Below are 23,198 nucleotides of genomic sequence, written 5' to 3' on the forward strand. Positions count from 1 at the left end.
TGAGACGGTTCTGCGACCGTGTGGGCTGCAGATTCCTCGACTTGCGCCATAGGGTGGTGGGGTTTCGGGTTCCGCTGGATAGGTCAGGAGTCCACTACACGCAACAAGCGGCTACACGGGTAGCAGGGGTTGTGTGGCGTGGGCTGGGCGGTTTTTTAGGTTAGATGGCCTTGGGCAAGTACAGAAAGGGCAACAGCCTCAACGGGTGCGGGGCAAAGTCAGGACATGCGGGGACCAAGCAGCAATCGGTATTGTAATTGTCAACTGTCGAAGCTGCGTTGGTAAAGTACCGGAACTTCAAGCGCTGATAGAAAGCACCGAAGCTGAAATCGTTATAGGTACAGAAAGCTGGCTTAAGCCAGAGATAAATTCTGCCGAAATTTTTACAAAGGTACAGACGGTGTTTAGAAAGGATAGATTGCATGCAACCGGTGGTGGAGTGTTCGTCGCTGTTAGTAGTAGTTTATCCTGTAGTGAAGTAGAAGTGGATAGTTCCTGTGAATTATTATGGGTGGAGGTTACACTAAACAACCGAACTAGGTTAATAATTGGCTCCTTTTACCGACCTCCCGACTCAGCAGCATTAGTGGCAGAACAACTGAGAGAAAATTTGGAATACATTTCACATAAATTTTCTCAGCATGTTATAGTCTTAGGTGGAGATTTCAATTTACCAGATATAGACTGGGACACTCAGATGTTTAGGACGGGTGGTAGGGACAGAGCATCGAGTGACATTATACTGAGTGCACTATCCGAAAATTACCTCGAGCAATTAAACAGAGAACCGACTCGCGGAGATAACATCTTGGACCTACTGATAACAAACAGACCCGAACTTTTCGACTCTGTATGTACAGAACAGGGAATCAGTGATCATAAGGCCGTTGCAGCATCCCTGAATATGGAAGTTAATAGGAATATAAAAAAAGGGAGGAAGGTTTATCTGTTTAGCAAGAGTAATAGAAGGCAGATTTCAGACTACCTAACAGATCAAAACGAAAATTTCTGTTCCGACACTGACAATGTTGAGTGTTTATGGAAAAAGTTCAAGGCAATCGTAAAATGCGTTTTAGACAGGTACGTGCCGAGTAAAACTGTGAGGGACGGGAAAAACCCACCGTGGTACAACAACAAAGTTAGGAAACTACTGCGAAAGCAAAGAGAGCACCACTCCAAGTTTAAACGCAGCCAAAACCTCTCAGACAAACAGAAGCTAAACGATGTCAAAGTTAGCGTAAGGAGGGCTATGCGTGAAGCGTTCATTGAATTCGAAAGTAAAATTCTATGTACCGACTTGACAGAAAATCCTAGGAAGTTCTGGTCTTACGTTAAATCAGTAAGTGGCTCGAAACAGCATATCCAGACACTACGGGATGATGATGGCATTGAAACAGAGGATGACACGCGTAAAGCTGAAATACTAAACACCTTTTTCCAAAGCTGTTTCACAGAGGAAGACCGCACTGCAGTTCCTTCTCTAAATCCTCGCACAAACGAAAAAATGGCTGACATCGAAATAAGTGTCCAAGGAATAGAAAAGCAACTGGAATCACTCAATAGAGGAAAGTCCACTGGACCTGACGGGATACCAATTCGATTCTACACAGAATACGCGAAAGAACTTGCCCCCCTTCTAACAGCCGTGTACCGCAAGTCTCTAGAGGAACGGAGGGTTCCAAATGATTGGAAAAGAGCACAGATAGTCCCAGTCTTCAAGAAGGGTCGTCGAGCAGATGCGCAAAACTATAGACCTATATCTCTTACGTCGATCTCTTGTAGAATTTTAGAACATGTTTTTTGCTCGCGTATCATGTCATTTCTGGAAACCCAGAATCTACTATGTAGGAATCAACATTGATTCCGGAAACAGCGATCGTGTGAGACCCAACTCGCCTTATTTGTTCATGAGACCCAGAAAATATTAGATACAGGCTCCCAGGTAGATGCTATTTTTCTTGACTTCCGGAAGGCGTTCGATACAGTTCCGCACTGTCGCCTGATAAACAAAGTAAGAGCCTACGGAATATCAGACCAGCTGTGTGGCTGGATTGAAGAGTTTTTAGCAAACAGAACACAGCATGTTGTTATCAATGGAGAGACGTCTACAGACGTTAAAGTAACCTCTGGCGTGCCACAGGGGAGTGTTATGGGACCATTGCTTTTCACAATATATATAAATGACTTAGTAGATAGTGTCGGAAGTTCCATGCGGCTTTTCGCGGATGATGCTGTAGTATACAGAGAAGTTGCTGCATTAGAAAATTGTAGCGAAATACAGGAAGATCTGCAGCGGATAGGCACTTGGTGCAGGGAGTGGCAACTGACCCTTAGCATAGACAAATGTAATGTATTGCGAATACATAGAAAGAAGAATCCTTTATTGTATGATTATATGATAGCGGAACAAACACTGGTAGCAGTTACTTCTGTAAAATATCTGGGAGTATGCGTACGGAACGATTTGAAGTGGAATGATCATATAAAATTAATTGTTGGTAAGGCGGGTACCAGGTTGAGATTCATTGGGAGAGTGCTTAGAAAATGTAGTCCATCAACAAAGGAGGTGGCTTACAAAACACTCGTTCGACCTATACTTGAGTATTGCTCATCAGTGTGGGATCCGTACCAGGTCGGGTTGACGGAGGAGATAGAAAAGATCCAAAGAAGAGCGGCGCGTTTCGTCACCGGGTTATTTGGTAACCGTGATAGCGTTACGGAGATGTTTAATAAACTCAAGTGGCAGACTCTGCAAGAGAGGCGCTCTGCATCGCGGTGTAGCTTGCTCGCCAGGTTTCGAGAGGGTGCGTTTCTGGATGAGGTATCGAATATATTGCTTCCCCCTACTTATATCTCCCGAGGAGATCACGAATGTAAATTAGTTTATTGCCGTACTGCTAGCTTCTGTGTTTTTTTTAATTTTTTTTTTAAACCGTTGTATTGCTATAAATTACTTGACTGCCGTTAGCGGCGTGTTTTGAAAGGTTGTTTATTGCCGTACTGCTAGCTTCTGTGTTTAAAAAAAAAATTTTAATTGTTGTATTTCTATAAATTACTTGATTGCCGTTAGCGGCTAGTTTCTGTAAGATACGAATAAAACATTTGTGAAAATCTCAACTCGACAGTAAACTACTAGACATTTGGCCCCGTTTCCCAACTTGTGGTGTGGCTTGTAGTAACCGTAACCACTGTGTGTGTCAATTCCTAACATCTCAAAGTACTTTATTATTACTTAATTTTTTGGGAATATAAGTGCATTTTTACATATTAGAGGAAGTTCTACATTATTTCTCCACTCTTAGAACATGTCATTTGTCTAGTTTTAAGTATCAGGAGATGCGCCTGCTTAACACTGCATTTCTTCCAGCAACTGACCGACGCAGCACCAGTATTACAGGTACCCAAGATTTTACCAACGTTGCTAGTACAATGTATCCTCGCCAAAGATTCTGTTATCCCACTTGTTGCTCAGCTACAACATGATCGTCACGAAGTGTTATTGGAACGTGGAAGATATACTTTCTGATACTACATCCACATGAATCTGTTGCATCGGATTTTCACGATCTCGGAGGCGGAAAAAATGAAGTGTTTAAAAAATAATGCCAAAGTCGGTGACAATTCTGCCGTATCATTTTCAGACTAGAGTGTGATTGCTTGGGAAAGCTCCTTCTCAATTTAAAGTTAACTTTCTGCGTGACAAAACAACTTTAAAAAACCACCATATGCTGTGAAGTCCTACATTGTCCACACACATTAATGTGACCACTTGTCAAAATCCTGAATAACACCTGTTGCTACGTGGACCTGGCCGGCCGCTGTGGCCGAGCGGTACTAGGCGCTTTAGTCTGGAACCACGCGACCTACGGTCGCAGGTTCGAATCTTGTCTCGGGCATGGATGTGTGTTGTCCTTAGGTTAGATAGATTTCTAGGTCTAGGGGACTGATGACCTAAGATGTTAAGTCCCATAGTGCTCAGTGCCATTTGAACTATTTTGTGCGGACCGCTGCGAGAAGTGTAGAAAGACAGTCACTGACAGTCTGGAAAGAACTGACAGGGATGTGGAACCATGCCGACTACAGTGCCGTGGCCAGCTGCGCCAGGTTCCTCGGTTAAGGATCCAGTTTGGGTACAGCTCGATCGAGGTGGTCCCACAGATCCTCGATAGGGATTAAATCTGGATAGTTTGGTGGCCATGGATGTGCAGTAAATTCATCCTTGTGCTCTTCGCGCCAGGAACGTACATTGCACTGATACGTTACACTGTCCTGCTGGTAGATGCCACAGTGACGCGGAGAAACAAATTGCAAGTAGGGATGGGCGTGTCCCCAAGGATGCGTGCATGCATACTTGATCCATTATGTCTTTCGGAATGACGACATCACCCAGGGAATGCCACGAAAACACTTCCCAGACCATAACGCTCCTTCCTCCTGGCTGGATCCTTCCGACTATTGTTGTAGGGTGTTCGGTTTCAGATGTTTCACGCGGTACAAACAGCCATTCGTGTGATGATGCATGAAACGAGATTCATTTGAAAAGGCCACCTGCCGCCGGTCAGTGACATTCCAGTTGCGGTGTTGGAGTGCAAATTTCAACCTTCGTCGCTGATGAACAACATTCAGAAGGGGTGTATGAACCAGCTGTCTGCTGAACGGTAGTTGAGGAGACACTTCGGTAGCCCCTTGTTTCATCTGGGCAGACAGCCACTCAACGGTCGCACATTTATTAGCCCACACACATCACAGCAGCCATCGCACACATCACAGCAGCCATCGTTCACACCTGTCGTCTATGGCCTTTGCACACCACAGTAAGCTGCCTCAGCTCCATGGTATACTTTTTACCACGGTAGCACATGAACAGTTTGCAGACTTAGACGTTTCAGAAATGTTTCCAATCTCGGCCCAAGAGCCAATGATCAGGCCTTTCGGACGTCAGGTAAACCGCTGCATTGTTTTCCGTGACCACGAACACGTTTTAATACCCTTCACTGCTAGTGCTGCCACACGCTGTCTGTGAGTGATTATTGCTCGTTGACGTCGAGCAAAGTGGTGGTCACATTGATGTGACTGATGTTGCTGTTCAAATAGCAAAATTGGTATACCACTTTCAGTGTCTCATATCCTGATCTAATCTTGTCATCATCACCTGATTTAATTCATTACTTATGCTTTATTTTCATCTATGTTCCTCTAATAGCATTTTTTGGAAGATTTTTAATAATGGATCGAAACTATGTTTATTTTCTTATAAACTATCTACTATGTATGACTTCATTTCGCGATTTCTCGAACACTTCTTCAAGGGGAGGCGCTTTTCTTTTTTACAATCGCATTGACCAACTAGGATCACGTTAACAGCTTCAGTTCCTCTTCTTCCTTTGTTGTTGTTTACTATTTTTCCAGTATTCCCTCATTTTCTCCCCATGAAGTCTCTTCCTTTCTTCTGCCCATATTGTTCCCGAATTTTTATTTCTTCTGCTTTGAAAGCCTTCCAAATTTAGTATTTTGTTTTTAAAACGGTGTCTTTTTGCTATTTCTGATTCTTTGATGTTGTTTCTTTCAAGATCTTTTCTTACTTCTGTAATCCATGCTATTGTCGATTTCTTCTTCCAGAAATCTAGGAGTATTTGTTTTGTTAGTCTATTTCCATCCATTCGGTAGAGATGTCCAAAAAAGGTTAATCTTTGTTTGGCCATTACTTCAGATATTTTCTCTATATTTTTGTATATCTCCTCATTACTTCTTATTTTCCAACCATCTGCAGTTTTCGTTGCACCCATTATTTTTCTAATAATCCTTCTTTCCAGTACCTCTAGTTTGTCCATCTTATAGTTCATCGTTAGGCATTCAGATCCATATAAACATTCTGGTCGTACTACTGTGGTGTAGTGTTTTAGTTTTGTTTTTCTAGATATACATTTCTTGTTGTAAGTATTTTTGGTCAAACCATACGCTCTTTCCATTTTGTTAACTCTTACATCTATTGCAGATTTTTCCAGTCCATTCTGTTGTATAGTTTCTCCAAGATATTTAAATTTATTTACTCGCTCTATTTTACCTGTTTTACCCTACAACAATCGTCGGAAGGATCCAGCCAGGAGGAAGGAGCGTTGTGGTCCGGGAAGGGTTTTCGTGGCATTCCCTGGGTGATGTCGTCATTCCGAAAGACATAATGGATCAAGTATGCATGCATACATCCTTAGGGACACGTCCATCCCTACTTGCAATTTGTTTCTCCTCGTCACCGTGGCTTTTCTTTATTTTTTAATTGATGAAGCCTAGGGGGCCCTCTCGCGACCCTGTTGAGAGTTGCGCTCCTTTTAGCGCGGTGGCTATCAGCGGCCTCCCTGGGCCATTACGTTGCCCCTAACTGCCGGCGGCACCACGCGTGACTGACTGCTGCTGCTTGCAACACCAGCCGCCAGCCTAAATACCTCCCGCAGCTCGGCGCGGCCGCCCGCTGACACTCTGTGTGTAACCTCACACCACCACACAAGTTTAGCGGGAACGTCACTTTCTCAACGGTGTCAGGCAGTCGGTATCCTACTGATCTAAAGGCGCTAGGAGACTCTACTGACGAAGCTGCTACTAAAATAGTCTGTTGGCTATTAAAATTGAAACACCGTGAAGATGGCTTGCAAAAAGCTTCAAACTGGTATGAGATGCACTACATGCTTGGATACGCAAATGATTAGCATTACAGCGCAACCACGGTAAGTAAGCAGGAGTCATTCACCTCCGCTCTGCACACAGGGTGTAAATGATTACGGTTTACAATGTATCACAGTGATGTAGGTGAAGTTGAGACGAAAAATGAATATATCTTGAAGATAGAAATGGCTGATAAGAGTGAAAACCATCTCACAATCAACTTCACAGCGCATGCATCCAAGCTGCTGATAAAAATAATATACAGAAGAATGGAAACGAAAATTGAGGATGTGTTAGCTGACGATCAGTTTCGCTTTGGGAAAGGAAAGGCACCGAAGAAGCGATTCTGATATTGCGTTTGATAAGAAAAGAAGGACTGAAGAAAAATCAAGATACGGTCATAGGAAACGGTTGACCTAGAAAAAGCATTCGACTATGTAAAATGCCGTAATATGTTAGAAATTCTGAAAGAAACAGAAGTAAGCTACAGAGAAAGACGGATAATATACAGTATGTACAAGAACCAAGAAAGAACAATAAGACTGCGTGACTAAGAAAGAAGTGTTCGTATTAAACAGGGTGTAGTACAGGGACGTCGCCTTTCGCCCTTAATGTTCAATCTACACTCCTGGAAATGGAAAAAAGAACACATTGACACCGGTGTGTCAGACCCACCATACTTGCTCCGGACACTGCGAGAGGGCTGTACAAGCAATGATCACACGCACGGCACAGCGAACACACCAGGAAACGCGGTGTTGGCCGTCGAATGGCGCTAGCTGCGCAGCATTTGTGCACCGCCGCCGTCAGTGTCAGCCAGTTTGCCGTGGCATACGGAGCTCCATCGCAGTCTTTAACACTGGTAGCATGCCGCGACAGCGTGGACGTGAACCGTATGTGCAGTTGACGGACTTTGAGCGAGGGCGTATAGTGGGCATGCGGGAGGCCGGGTGGACGTACCGCCGAATTGCTCAACACGTGGGGCGTGAGGTCTCCACAGTACATCGATGTTGTCGCCAGTGGTCGGCGGAAGGTGCACGTGCCCGTCGACCTGGGACCGGACCGCAGCGACGCACGGATGCACGCCAAGACCGTAGGATCCTACGCAGTGCCGTAGGGGACCGCACCGCCACTTCCCAGCAAATTAGGGACACTGTTGCTCCTGGGGTATCGGCGAGGACCATTCCCAACCGTCTCCATGAAGCTGGACTACGGTCCCGCACACCGTTAGGCCGTCTTCCGCTCACGCCCCAACATCGTGCAGCCCGCCTCCAGTGGTGTCGCGACAGGCGTGAATGGAGGGACGAATGGAGACGTGTCGTCTTCAGCGATGAGAGTCGCTTCTGCCTTGGTACCAATGATGGTCGTGTGCGTGTTTGGCGCCGTGCAGGTGAGCGCCACAATCAGGACTGCATACGACCGAGGCACACAGGGCCAACACCCGGCATCATGGTGTGGGGAGCGATCTCCTACACTGGCCGTACACCACTGGTGATCGTCGAGGGGACACTGAATAGTGCACGGTACATCCAAACCGTCATCGAACCCATCGTTCTACCATTCCTAGACCGGCAAGGGAACTTGCTGTTCCAACAGGACAATGCACGTCCGCATGTATTCCGTGCCACCCAACGTGCTCTAGAAGGTGTAAGTCAACTACCCTGGCCAGCAAGATCTCCGGATCTGTCCCCCATTGAGCATGTTTGGGACTGGATGAAGCGTCGTCTCACGCGGTCTGCACGTCCAGCACGAACGCTGGTCCAACTGAGGCGCCAGGTGGAAATGGCATGGCAAGCCGTTCCACAGGACTACATCCAGCATCTCTACAATCGTCTCCATGGGAGAATAGCAGCCTGCATTGCTGCGAAAGGTGGATTATACACTGTACCATTGCCGACATTGTGCATGCTCTGTTGCCTGTGTCTATGTGCCTGTGGTTCTGTCAGTGTGATCATGTGATGTATCTGACCCCAGGAATGTGTCAATAAAGTTTCCCCTTCCTGGGACAATGAATTCACGGTGTTCTTATTTCAATTTCCAGGAGTGTATATACCGAAGAAGCAATGACGGAAATAAAAGAAAGGTTCAATGGTCAGATTAAAATTCAAGGTGACAGGATGTCAATGACAACATTCGCTGATGACATTGCTATCCTCAGTGAAAATGCAGAAGAATTACAGTATCTTTTCAAAGGAATGATTATTGTAATGGGTACAGAATATGGATTGAGAGTAAATCAAACAATGACGAAAATAATGAGAAGTAGCAGAAATGACAACAGCGAGAAACATAACATCAAAATTGGTGATCACGGAGCAGACGAAGTTAAGGAATTTTGCTACTTTGGAAGAAAAAAACCCATAACGGAGGGAGGAAGAAGGTTGTCAAAAGCAGAGTAGCACTGGAAAGAAGGGCATTCCTAGACAAGAGAAGTCTACATCAAACATAGACCTTAATTTGAGGAACACATTTTTGAGAACGTACGCTTTGAGCACACCATTGTATGGTAGTGAATCATGGATAGCAGGGAAACTGAATCAGAAGGTAATCGAAGCGTTTGAGATGTGGTGCTACAGAAGAATGTTGGAAATTGGGTGGGCTAATAAGGTAAAGAATGAGAATCTTCTCCGCAGAATCAGTGAAGAAAGGAACATTTAGAAAACACTGATAAGAGGAAGCGACAGGATGATTGGACTTGTGTTAAGGAATCAAGGAATAATCTCGATTGTACTGGAGGGAGCTGTAGGGGGCATAAGCTATAGAACGAGACAGATACTTGAATACAGACAGCAAATAATGAAGGACGTGCGGTGCAGGTCCTACTTTCTACACAGAGTACGCGAAAGAACTTGCCCCCCTTCTAACAGCCGTGTACCGCGAGTCTTTAGAGGAACGGAGGGTTCCAAACGATTGGAAAAGAGCACAGGTAGTCCCAGTCTTCAAGAAGGGTCGTCGAGCAGATGCGCAAAACTATAGACCTATATCTCTGACGTCGATCTGTTGTAGAATTTTAGAACATGTTTTTTGCTCGAGTATCATGTCGTTTTTGGAAACCCAGAATCTACTATGTAGAAATCAACATGGATTCCGGAAACAGCGATCGTGTGAGACCCAACTCGCCTTATTTCTTCATGAGACCCAGAAAATATTAGATACAGGCTCCCAGGTAGATGCTATTTTTCTTGACTTCCGGAAGGCGTCCGATACAGTTCCGCACTGTCGCCTGATAAACAAAGTAAGAGCCTACGGAATATCAGACCAGCTGTGTGGCTGGATTGAAGAGTTTTTAGCAAACAGAACACAGCATGTTGTTATCAATGGAGAGACGTCTGCAGACGTTAAAGTAACCTCTGGCGTGCCACAGGGGAGTGTTATGGGACCATTGCTTTTCACAATATATATAAATGACCTAGTAGATAGTGTCGGAAGTTCCGTGCGGCTTTTCGCGGATGATGCTGTAGTATACAGAGAAGTTGCAGCATTAGAAAATTGTAGCGAAATGCAGGAAGATCTGCAGCGGATAGGCACTTGGTGCAGGGAGTGGCAACTGTCCCTTAACATAGACAAATGTAACGTATTGCGAATACATAGAAAGAAGGATCCTTTATTGTATGATTATATGATAGCGGAACAAACACTGGTAGCAGTTACTTCTGTAAAATATCTGGGAATATGCGTGCGGAACGATTTGAAGTGGGATGATCATATAAAATTAATTGTTGGTAAGGCAGGTACCAGGTTGAGATTCATTGGGAGAGTGCTTAGAAAATGTAGTCCATCAACGAAGGAGGTGGCTTACAAAACACTCGTTCGACCTATACTTGAGTATTGCTCATCAGTGTGGGATCTGTACCAGATCGGTTTGACGGAGGAGATAGAGAAGATCCAAAGAAGAGCGGCGCGTTTCGTCACAGGGTTATTTGGTAACCGTGATAGCGTTACGGAGATGTTTAATAAACTCAAGTGGCAGACTCTGCAAGAGAGGCGCTCTGCATCGCGGTGTAGATTGCTCGCCAGGTTTCGAGAGGGTGCGTTTCTGGGTGAGGTATCGAATATATACCTCCCGAGGAGATCACGAATGTAAAATTAGAGAGATTAGAGTGCGCACGGAGGCTTTCAGACAGTCGTTCTTCCCGCGAACCATACGCGACTGGAACAGGAAAGGGAGGTAATGATAGTGGCACGTAAAGTGCCCTCCGCCACACACCGTTGGGTGGCTTGCGGAGTATAAATGAAGATGTAGATGTAGATGAAATGACGAGGTAGGCACTGGAGAGGAGTTGGTGACAGGCCTTACCAAACAACTCAGAAGACTGACGACTCAAATAAATAAAATGAAAAAGAAGAAAAATGGACTGTCAACCAAAGAAACGAGCGATTTTAGCTAAAATCGTCCTTGAATGTTAAAAATCAATTGTTTCTGCACTTACAAAATGCAATGTTGGCCAAACAGGCAGGAAGTTTGCAGTTAGATTGAGAGAGCATACATATGACCAGAAGAAGAGTGCTCTCGGGAGTAACGATAAACATAAAATAACCCATATGCGAGATAATTTGCCGGCCGTGGTGGCCGAGCGGTTCTGGGTGCTTCAACCTGGAACCGCGTGATCGCCACGGTCGGAGGTTCGAATCCTGCCTCGGGCGTGGATGTGTGTGATGTCCTTAGATTAGTTAGGTTTAAGTAGTTCTAAGTGCTAGGGGACTGATGACCTCAAATGTTAAGTGCCATAGTGCTCAGAGCCATTTGAACCACAAGTTAATTTACAAATTTTACAAATGGAACCCAAAAGCTTCACCCTCTACGTATTCGAAGAAATGCAAACTTATGTTCACAGCAGAAAAGAACTCTAGCGCCTGCTTAACGACCAAAATGACTTCAGCTGAAACTGGTGATTTGACAACTTGCAGGATTTATCCGTCCAGCTGTGCGGCGACTTGCGCGGGCTGCGCCGAACATAGTTTCGCCTGCCGTCCATCTTGAGTGTGTCGGACGCGGCTCGCGTCATATATGACACGTTTGAACCGTCAGCTCCTCAAGTAAGCTTAATAGGTGGCATCACGACTGTCGTCAGCTGTCTACGCTAACATGTCAACGCCCTTGCAGTAAATTTCAATTATTAAAAGCATTTTGTTTCTTAACCTCAACTTACTAAAAGAAAAAGCGCTCACAGTGTATGTACGTTAAGCTCTGCCCTGTAAAATTTTAAAACCGTAGGATAAATTCCTTTAGCAATACAACTGTCAATTTCATTTTTACAGATTTCTTTTTATGAAACGACTGTACGCCATTTTTTATGAAATGAAAGTATTTAAATTTGTATACGTTACTTCCAATTTTAGCGTGTTAGTTCCATTTCGTTACTGCCACTGATTATTTTTTTTTTTAAACACTGTATACTTAATTTGTACATGTTAATTTTATTTTCAGTTCACAAGTCCAATCGTATTCAACATCATCTAACGGCCACTGACTGTTATTTAAGATGGGCTGTATTTTAAATGTATTATGTCTTGGTTTTGTTTTATATAATATGTTGTCGTATTTTCACAAAATTATTACGTCTCACTTCTTCTGTTTATCTGACAGATTCTGATGATGGCTGTGGTCGAAACGCATTAAGGTGTATAGTTAACCATCTGAAATTGAAACCTGGTAGTCAAGGATAGCAGGATTCGTTTACGATTGTGGACGCGGCCGTAATCAGTTACTTTTGGTTCCCTTTTGCAATTACACATATTTATTTTAAAACGGTAATTAAAGACTCAGCAATAAATAAAGATATGACACGTTATTAATGAAGGCATAGACAGCTGTGTAATTAATAGTGCTTTCAGTGCGTTACAATTTACCAAATGAGCATAAAATACAGACACAACAAATAATGTTTTAAAAACAAGCCAATGTGATTTCAATTAGAATTTTAAAGCAAATAACTACAGTCACGACTGAAGGCCTTTATCGCCAAAAAGGGCATTTATAAAAAAAATAACAAACATACTGTAAAACAGCAATGCAATAGCAAGGTTAATTTAAAAGGACAGGAAACGGATCACCAAACGGGTGAAACAAAATGATGGTAAACTTGATAGCACAACCATTTAAACCTGCTGTAACTCCAAGAATGGCAATTACATAAAAACTGAGAAACATACAATAAAACGGCAAATACAATAATAAAACACAAGGGCCAGTCACTGACAGTGCACCAGGAAACGATCTTTGAGTAGTTCCGGCCAAAAAACACTCGCGAGCGATGAGATAAACAGCCAAGAGTTGCATTCACTTCACAAGATGGTAACTCAGACTAGTGGCAGTCTAACGAATGACTAATGATAGTCTTGCTGAGGCTACCTGACGTCCAATAAACGAAATGAAAAAATGTAAAAATACGCCAAAGCCGAAACCGGCGGTCTGGACTTCGCCTGTAAAATACTGTGCTCAGAGGGCTCGAAACGAGAAAGGAATCACTACCACCAGAGTAGAAGAATTGCCAACCAACCTACAATCAAGAAAGCTGTCAAAACAACACGCCTCACCGGACAGCAGCGGCAAGGCGAAGAAATGTACACTGCCGTTACATACACCAACCCCCATGGCAGGCAACTGGGGCGTTAGCGGCCACGAGGCAGGAAAAATACCGCTGGTTGAACTGAACAAATAGTAACAAACTGAACGCAATAAATTGTAATTAGAATTCCAGGAAAGCTAATCAGATCCGCCTTCCCCAAGCACTCCACTCGCTGCTCTTCGCGTTGGCAACACTATGAGCAACAACACGAACCCAAGTCACTGGAGAATCGCGAGATCTCACAATGGTGGAGGTTTCTCTACTTGAATCCAAATGCACTCATCTTAAAACTTGCAGGATCCGGTTTACGATGAGGTCGTACACCCTCGTGACCACAGGCCTTCGATCCGGCAGTCCATGCGTGCCGCCAGCGGGCCCAGCGTGTTCGCGCACTGCGCGGACCTGGCTCTTCGTGAGTCCCCAACCGAACTCCAACTGACACCAACCGGAAGAACCACTCGCCCCAAAGATAAGGCCACAGTTACTACATATCTATAACCACCGCTGCTACCACTAGCGGACAGGCAACACTTGCGAAACCAAGTGGCGCCAGTCAACACGAGAAGAAGACAAAAAGCCGCAACCATGCCAACTAAACGATACTGCCTGGCCTCCAACAGAGGACAGAAACCTACAAAAAGTACCAACTCGAGCCTCAGCACGGCTCAGAAATATACATAGCGATAAATATGGACAATTATATTGAAAATACGAAATTCACATTTGTATAAATTTTACCAAAAGCTATTATGATTAAAATTGACAATTAAGTCATTTTGTTTCTCTGGATTTTCTACTACGACACTACTGGCCTTGTAAGGGCAAGTTTAGATCGAATTGTAAACGTAATTAGTTTTTGAACAATCTTTGAAAGTATTTTTTTCTATCATTAACCTCAAGGGAAAAGTTTAAATTAATAATGTCAACGAAATAGCAGACTACGTTGGTGGCTTAATAAGGCGAATGGATAGCTTAGATGGCTTTCGTAGGTCAATTTGAGGTGACCTATCGGTGTGATAGACTGAAAGCGTCCTGTATCAAATTGTTCGTCCCGACTTCCCCTGCACCACTATGGGACGTTGTAATCATTTATCGTCTACATCCTGTATAAGAAAATATTAACCAGTGAGTTCCTCCACCTCGAATAGCCTTGTGTCTTGTATATGAAGGAAAACCGTTTGACGGCACGTGTTCGGATTCGACAGCGGCAGGATGTGGCGATACTGCTGCTCACTTATGTCTGGATCCCCTGACTGTCATGCAGTTGTGGAATGGATGGGTTCAGGATGGCCATACTCAACGCTACGGATGCACTCAAAGGCCTCAGGCGAATAGTTTCTGAGAGGATGGACACACTGTTCGCTCTGGCATGCAGGAAGATACGGCACATCACGTGCTTTTGGTGAGGAAATGGGCATGCTTGCAACAAGTTTCCACATGAGCTGTACGACCACTTGTGGAGTACCACGAATTATCAGAACGGCACCACGGACAGCATCGGTTATTTTTTTACTTGTTGAGGTCGCTATCTGTGCCCTATTTTCGAGGCCTTCGTAGCGCCAACATTTAATAAGATTTTTCGCTGTCTACCACTTTCTCCATATCCATCATTCATTGAAAACATCTGATCGTGGGCTCCTGAGAGACTGACACACGTCACCACTCGTCAGCCACTGCAACTGATGAACTCTACATAGAGCTCAAGCAGCAGGGAATGAAATTCCTCTGCTTGTTACCCAAGCTCAGGTTGATTCCATTCGCTGCCGTTTCAGAGCCGTTGTTGCTGTACAGATGGCAACCTTACATGTCCCCTACAATTTCAAATCACCTAAAAATTTAATCATGTGTTATTCGTATACAGGGTGACGCATAAATTTTCCTGTAAACATCGAAGGGTGGTAGAGGGTGTCTCAAGAAACAAATCGAGGATAGGAAGCCGTTTCCAGTGACGTCATCCAACGACGCCAACTTATAGGTGCCAGTGCCTGCTGTTATGGCTTGCCTTCGACAGTAAATGTGACTTTGTACACTGACCGACCATAGACGAAACGTCTCGCAATGGCCGGCCGCGGTGGTCTAGCGGTTCTAGGCGCTCAGTCCGGAACCGCGCGACTGCTACGGTCGCAGGTTCGAATCCTGCCTCTGGCATGGATGTGTGTGATGTCCTTAGGTTGGTTAGGTTTAATTAGTTCTAAGTTCTAGGGGACTGATGACCACAGATGTTAAGTCCCATAGTGCTCAGAGCCATTTGAACCATTGTCTTGCAATGTTGCTTGTTGTTCAGTGATCGTGACTGAATTCCACGATGGCCATTGGAGAAGATGGTGTTAGCAGCTGTGTAGAAAGGTCTGGTCTCCTATGAATACGAAGCTCTGTTGCCTCACTGGATGATGGCTTTGGACACATACCTCCATCCACAGTTTATTTTCTCCTGGAACACTCTAAAATCTCTTGTGTTTTTTGGATATACCCTGTAAGACCTCCGCTGTTTTTCGGCCCACAGGAGAAAAATAAACTGCAGATGGAAACCCATGTCCCAAACTGTCATTCACCAAGGTAACAGAGCATCGCAGTCATAGGAAACAAGGCGTGTCTACGCAGCGGCCAGCTCCATCTTTTCCACTGGCGATCAGTCGCGATGTCTGCCACGCGATGCAGCTGCGCGGTCTTAGGCGCCTTGTCACGGTCCGTGCGGCTCTCCCCGTCGGAAGTTCGAGTCCTCCCTCGGGCATGGATGTGTGTGATGTCCGTAGCGTAAGTTAGTTCAAGTTAAATTAAGTAGTGTGTAGGATTATGGACCGATGACGTTAGCAGTTTGGTCCCATAAAACTCTACTACAAATTTCCAAATTTTTCCACGATCTCTGGATAACAAACAACATTGCGAGACTTTCCTGCTATGGTGCGTCAGTGTACAAAATCACGTTTGCTGCCATACAGGTAGCCTAGTGGCAGGCGCCGGTGCCTATAACTTCGACACACTGTAGTGTCGTTGGATGACGTTTCTGTACACATAGTCCTGTCCTCCATTTGTTCCTCAAGACACTCGCTACAACACCTTAAAGTTTGTGGCAACATTTCTGAGACACCCTGTATACTGTATATGCACAAACTGATTTCCCATCTTCCTGTCATTACATTTTTAATGGTCAACAGTGTAAATGGAAATCAGTGTGGTTAAAAATGATTAAAAACAATATGCTCTAAAATTAAACAGGAATAATACAAATACAAAAATAATACAACAATAGACTTAGAGAAAGCTTTTGACAATGTTGACTGGAATACTCTCTTTCAAAGCCTGAAGGTGGCAGGGCTAAAATACAGGGAGCGAAAGGCTATTTACAATTTGTACAGAACGCAGAAGCAGGTATAAGAGTCGAGGGGCATGAAAGGGAAACAGTGGTTGGGAGGGGAGTGAGACAGGGTTGTAGCCCCTCCCCGATGTTATTCTATCTGTATATTGAGCAAGCAGTAAAGGAAACAAAAGAAAAATTCGGAGTAGGTATTAAAATCCATGGAGAAGAAATAAAAACTTTGAGGTTCGCCGATGACATTGTAATTCTATCAGAGACAGCAAAGGACTTGGAAGAGCAGTTGAAAGGAATGGACAGTGTCTTGAAAGGAGGATATAAGATGAACATCAACAAAAGCAAAACGAAGATAGTGGAATGTAGTCGAATTAAGTCGGGTGATGCTGAGGGAATTACATTAGGAAATGAGACACTTAAAGTAGTAAAGGAGTTTTGCTATTTGGGGAGCAAAATAACTGATGATGGTCGAAGTAGAGAAGATATAAAATGTAGACTGGCAATGGCAAGGAAAGCGTTTCTGGAGAAGAGAAATTTGTTAACATCGAGTATAGATTTAAGTGTCACGAAGTCGTTTTTAAAAGTAGTTGTATGGAGTGTAGCCATGTATGGAAGTGAAACATGGACGATAAATAGTTTGGACAAGAAGAGAATAGAAGCTTTCAAAATGTGGTGCTACAGAAGAATGCTAAAAATTAGATGGGTAGACCACATAACTAATGATGAAGTATTGAATAGAATTGGGGAGAAGAGGAGTATGTGGCACAACTTGACAAAAAGAAGGGACCGGTTAGTAGGACATGTTCTGAGGCATCAAGGGATCACAAATTTAGCATTGGAGGGCAGCGTGGAGGGTAAAAATCGTAGAGGGAGACCAAGAGATGAATACACTAAGCAGATTCAGAAGAATGTGGGTTGCAGTAAGTACTGGGAGATGAAGAAGCTTGCACAGGATAGGGTAGCATGGAGAGCTGCATCAAACCAGTCTCAGGACTGAAAACTACAACAACAACAACAATACAAAAATACAATGAACGGACTTTAAACCACACCACTAACCTAAAGAACATCATAAAAGCAACGCAGAATAATTGTATAAAAGTTAATTATAAAGTACTAGGATTAAAACATTCAAAATTACCATACAGTACTATGGCAGGGTGGCCACATATTAATGTTAGATGATCCACCTGCGTACTAAACTCCGCCTTGCACTATTTTGGGCCAGCACACTCACGTCATTGACGTTTTAAATAGTTGGGCATATTCTGTGAAAGACACAGACTCTCAGGTCGGATAGTAAAACTCACTGCATTAAAATAAGGCGTATCGACAATCATTCCACACAGGTTCGTTTTGGATGCGCCAAAGTGTCACGCAGATGTTGATCCAACTCCAGCTGCCGGCACAGCGAGGGAGGCGTGGTGCATCACAGTGTGGTTCACTGCAAATTTTTGGAGAACGTCCTTCCCTAGAAGAATCAACCAGCATACTCCTTCCTGCTACGTAAATCTCTCGAAAAGATTATGAACGTAAAATCAAAGAGACTGAAGCCCACACGGACGTCTGTCAACATTCGTTCTTCCCGCCCACCGTTCGTGACTGGAACAAAAAAAAAGGAAGCGAAATACCTTCTGTAACATACCATCAGGTGACTTTCGGAGCCGGCCTTCTGCCCGAGCGGTTCTAGGCGCTTCAGTCTGGAACCGCGCGACCGCTACGGTCGCCTTCTGTAAATTACTCCTTTAGTTACTCTGTTTATCGCTAGATGATCTATTTCTGGTTGTCTAATCACATATCCCACTAACCTTTTTTCTAACAGTAAATATTTCCCATTCACAAATTTTTTCTATTCGTTTGAACTTCGTAGCACTTCTTCTCTTCTCAATATCTTGTCATTCGTTCACCGTGTGTTTTTTTATGTTCTCGTGTTTGTCTTGAATTTCGTTGAGTAGCCTATTCGGGAAATTTGTGTTTGTGAATTAGGGATCTAAATTTCAATCTATATTGAATGATTTCTTCATGAATGTCATTTTCTTGTAGGTCTTCATGAACGCTTCCTAGCTAATTATTGTGGTTTTTTCGTCGACAAGACTTCATTTAGAATTTTCGATGGGAGCATATTGCTGTCCATTCTACATAGGTGACTGCAAACCTGTAATCGCCGTTTCCTGGTGGTGTCTGTGATTTTTTTCCTCTGACTTGACAGTTCTCCTGCGATTTCTTCTTCATTCATATTCTATTTTCACCTTTTCTGAGAATTTTCTTTCTTGTTCCTCAATCAATTTTCATTGCGACCTGCCACTAATTACTATGTATTCAGATGCATGCAGAGCTTATGGTTTAAAACAATGTTATAACGTAATTTTCGTTTCTATGAAATATATATTTTTTGTATCTTTTCCAGACAGTTCTATAATGAATTCTTCGTTAGCTCACCAGTATGTAAACAGTGGATGTACGGTGCCAAGTATGTCACCAAAGACACCATTGATGATGCCATCCATGAGTTGTAGGATTCCCCCTCCCCGCCAAACTCCATGCCTCTGACAAAGGCCAATTACCTTATGTATAACATGGCAGGAAATTTAAAAAATGGCGGAAAACGTAAGAATAGTGGAGTATTTCACTCACTCTTATTTTGTCACTGTGGAAGTAGCTGTGCAGCTACGTATAAATTGGCACGAAATTCAAAAAACCAAGATGACGAATTGTTATACTGGTCACTTAGGTACAGAATCCAAGACGGCATAGGCCTATGACGTCATAGGCGAACTGCTTTTTAGGCAGAAGGAAGTAACTTGACTGCTAAAAAGGATCCAATCCTGTAGAGAGCGGTTGGCAGTAATGTCACAAGGTATAAGTGTGGAATTTCATACTGCCTGTACTAAGTTAAGCAATGCCCCTCTGACGTCACCATTTAAAAAGTTGTTTAATTTTGACCAACACGTACATCACACAGCATCATATGCTAAGTAAAAATCCAAACTACTAAAAAAGAAAAATAAAGGTTGTCACTTTTGCAAAACCTTGTAATCGTCTCCCATTGTGAAGTATATATTTGGAATTTGACTCATAGGCGCTTCCAATCTTCCGTTGCTATGATGCAAAAGGCAAATGCGTGGAGCCCTGCGATGTCACCCTCAGGCTCGGAGGCGCTTCAAACAACAAGGTGTCAAAACATGCGAAATAAAGAGCACGCTCAGAAGTTAATGTGAGCTGTGAGGTGGGTGAATGCCGCCACACTGGCACTAAATTTCACCACAGTTCTCTCCATTGCCATCGTGGACGTGTCACACCATTGGAAGGTCATCACACCTCCTCTTACTCTCAGTTCACCACTTCTTTTGGCTCCTCTGTTATGGAGGTCAGAACCGCGCTATCCAGTTTCGGAATCACGCGATTTTGTATGGGTGGCAGAGGAAAACATTTCAGACTCATCGCTGCATAGAATCGATACGAAAAGCCCTCACGATGTGGCATAAAGTGCGTCAGTGAAATCAGCCCTTCCATTGGGACGTTGGTTCCCACACATTTCGTGGTCAAAAACGACAGTTCGCAGTGCGGTTAACAACAGTACGATGGTATTGATAAAGCTAAACATTGCCGACACCCTCCACATGATTCAACCCTACTCTAAGGATAATGACGTCTATGGTTTGTAGTACAACTTCAGTTTTTTACTCTAGTATACTAGGAGGAACCACTAGGGACCATTCAAAAGTGTTCGACAAAATTTTACCCCTCTGACACCTCTTAGGTGAGGCTGCCTGTCCTCAGACGCTAGAGCAGCTGCGAAGAGGGGGGAGGGTCTTAGAGGTACCCTTTGCCATTTTATTCACGCACGTGTCAGTATTGCACCTCTCCAGGATTACTCCATAGGACGACTTGAAGAAGGAGGGATGAAGAAGCATAAACACCCCTTGCTGATTCAGATTAGATCAAATTTTAAATTGTCCCTAGTAGTTCCTCCCTGTGTAACAGAGCAAGAAACTGAGGTCGCGCAGGAAACGTTCAATGGGGTTGCATCCCCATGATTTCCTTAGAGTAGGGTGTACTGAGCTGGGAGTGTCAGCAGTGTCGAATGTTGTCAGAAACCTCGTCCTGTTGCCCATCAAACTGTGAAATGTCATATTGGAATGAGAGAATAAAAGATCCAAAGGAAAGGGTGGTTTCATGGTCGCCCTGTATGCCACCGCCTGAGGGCTTTTCGTGTCGATTCTGAGCAGGGTGTGTCTGAATTTTTTCCTTGGCCACTGATAATAAAAGCCTCTAATTCCAACGCAATAAAATACAAGCTTATTATTGAAAAACAAGTCGCGTAACTGGTCCATGCAGTTATACTGAACTCAAATGAGGACTTGAGATGAAGGTGCGGCGGTGTCGATCTCCTGCGGCTATTTAAAAAATAGGCGGCAGAAGTATCCATGGCTCTTGCTGTGTAACAAGCTCGTAAAATTATTTTCAGAGCGTCGGATTTTCGTGGCATAGAGCTAACCAAAGTATGCCATGAATAACAAGCAAAATTACTTCCACATCAGAGGCTATATTATATAATCTTTCTGTCCTTCTTACTTCGTCCAGTTCACAAGATGCGAACTCTTTGCCTGCTAGCCTATCTCATGCCAAAAAGGAGCCCTGCAGTTCGACCGCCAAGTCCACCTTCTCTATTCCCGTCGAACCATTTTCGTTGCTGAGGGACTTTCTTCCATGTTTTACGTGATTACAAACCTACTTTCGCTATACAAGGATCAGTATTACAAGTAACGCTTTAACATTTCTAGTCTTTTACAGAACTTTATTTTCACATTGACGTTACATCAAAGAGCTTGATCATGCAGAAGTAACATTAAGTAAAAACAGACAAAGAAATTAGAATAAGGCAAATACAGGTAATATCGATAGTAGTGTTACAAACTGCCTAACACGAAAAGCAGGGTCGAAGTTATGATGTCTGCCAGCAGTATGCTGTTCGCGATAACGCGTCAGCCACAACTCGCACGACGCTGAATTTTAACAGTAAACCTGTCCGTGATTCTCAGTGCCTCTCCTGTGGCATCTGCCACTGGAATTTGGTGAGCCTCTCCATAACGCATTTGCGCTGATTGCACGAATGCGCGACAATAAGCAGCACTCTTCTTTGTATCTCATCTACGCCCTCTATTAATGCTACTGCATAAGAATCCTAGATAGTAAAGCAGTTTTCAAGAATCAGTTCAAAAGAACTTTAATGAGCTATCTCTTTCTTGCCTGAATTGCATTTCATTGAGATTCTTTGAATGAATCTCAGTGTCACACCTGTTTTTCCTACAACTGATTTTAGTGGTCGTTGTTCTACAGGTCACTCCGGGTGTACACTTTTTGACTCTTCCGGTTGTTACTGTTTCCAGTGATTGATCGTCAATCGTCTAATCGAGCGATAATGGGTTTTTCTTCGTATTCTTACGTAAAGCGTAATATTTGTTCTGTTGAGGATGAACTCCTATAAATGGACACCTGTTCAACAATTCCACTCAACGTTGGGAGAGAAAACGGTGACTTGGAGGAGGGCTTTGTTGAGTATGCGGGATACGTAGTAAATGATATGTCGCTCACTACAGGACGGCTAGAAGTACTGAAGGCCCACAAATCCAGAAATAATATACGTCATTTGGTGAGACAAACTGGATACACAAATTCCGGTGTAGTATGTGCTGAAGTTGATAAATTTACGAGGGAAACGGGGAACAGTATGGATAATTATATAATCAATAAGCGATGTTAACTAGAGATACTGATGCGGAGATAATCCCAACTTCAGGTTGTATAAGGCTTCGCTCATTGTATTCCGCTTTAAGATTCATGTTGCATAGATAGCAACTGTTGCTTGAAAGCTGGACTGGAGACATTTGTTGGTCCTATACTTTGACTATGTTATTACTGTGGGTTAACTGTCGATAGCGCCCAATCAATAATGTGTGTGAAAGTTGTGGTTCTTCCTTCCAACTTAACTGAACCAGTGACAACGACAAATCACGAGTACCTTAAAGTAACATGGCGTTAGTTCGAGCTCTCTCTAATGTAGTATCTTGCACGAATACTCATGGTTAATGGTATAAGAAATAATTATGTAATGACAGATTTCCAGGTGTGCTTAGCTTTATGCTAACGACAAGGTAATTAAAAAGTAAATGTAACCTGCGGAAAAGAAAGAATTTTCTTCGTGATGTCACTGACCCCGAACATTCCAGTGAAGTGACGTTGTGTGACCGTACATGTAACTTACGTAGTGGCAACACCAGCTCATAAAAGTCCCTCCTCTTTTGTGAACATCACCAGAGGTGTTTATTGAAAACATGGCACAAATGAAAGAAGAGACATTCTCCAGTTTGTTTCACAGCTCCGCTCGCACAGACGGTTTTGCTCTTGACATACCGCTTTATAAATAACTTTCGGTATCCATGATTCGCTCGCCGACGCGTGAAGGAAATTGAGTTCAGCTGTGACGCCATCCACTTCTACCAGCTCATTAATCCCTCCCACCGTCCGCCCCCGTACCATCCATCACACTCCCAGTCCGGGTGAAGAGTGCCGCGCTATCTGCACGTCCGCCTACTCCGGCTCCATACACTATCATCAACTACTATGAACTCCGGTAAGCTCCAGAAATTGCCCATTCATGA

The sequence above is a fragment of the Schistocerca americana genome, chromosome 1, assembly GCF_021461395.2.
Source record: "Schistocerca americana isolate TAMUIC-IGC-003095 chromosome 1, iqSchAmer2.1, whole genome shotgun sequence".
Lineage (NCBI taxonomy): Eukaryota > Metazoa > Arthropoda > Insecta > Orthoptera > Acrididae > Schistocerca > Schistocerca americana.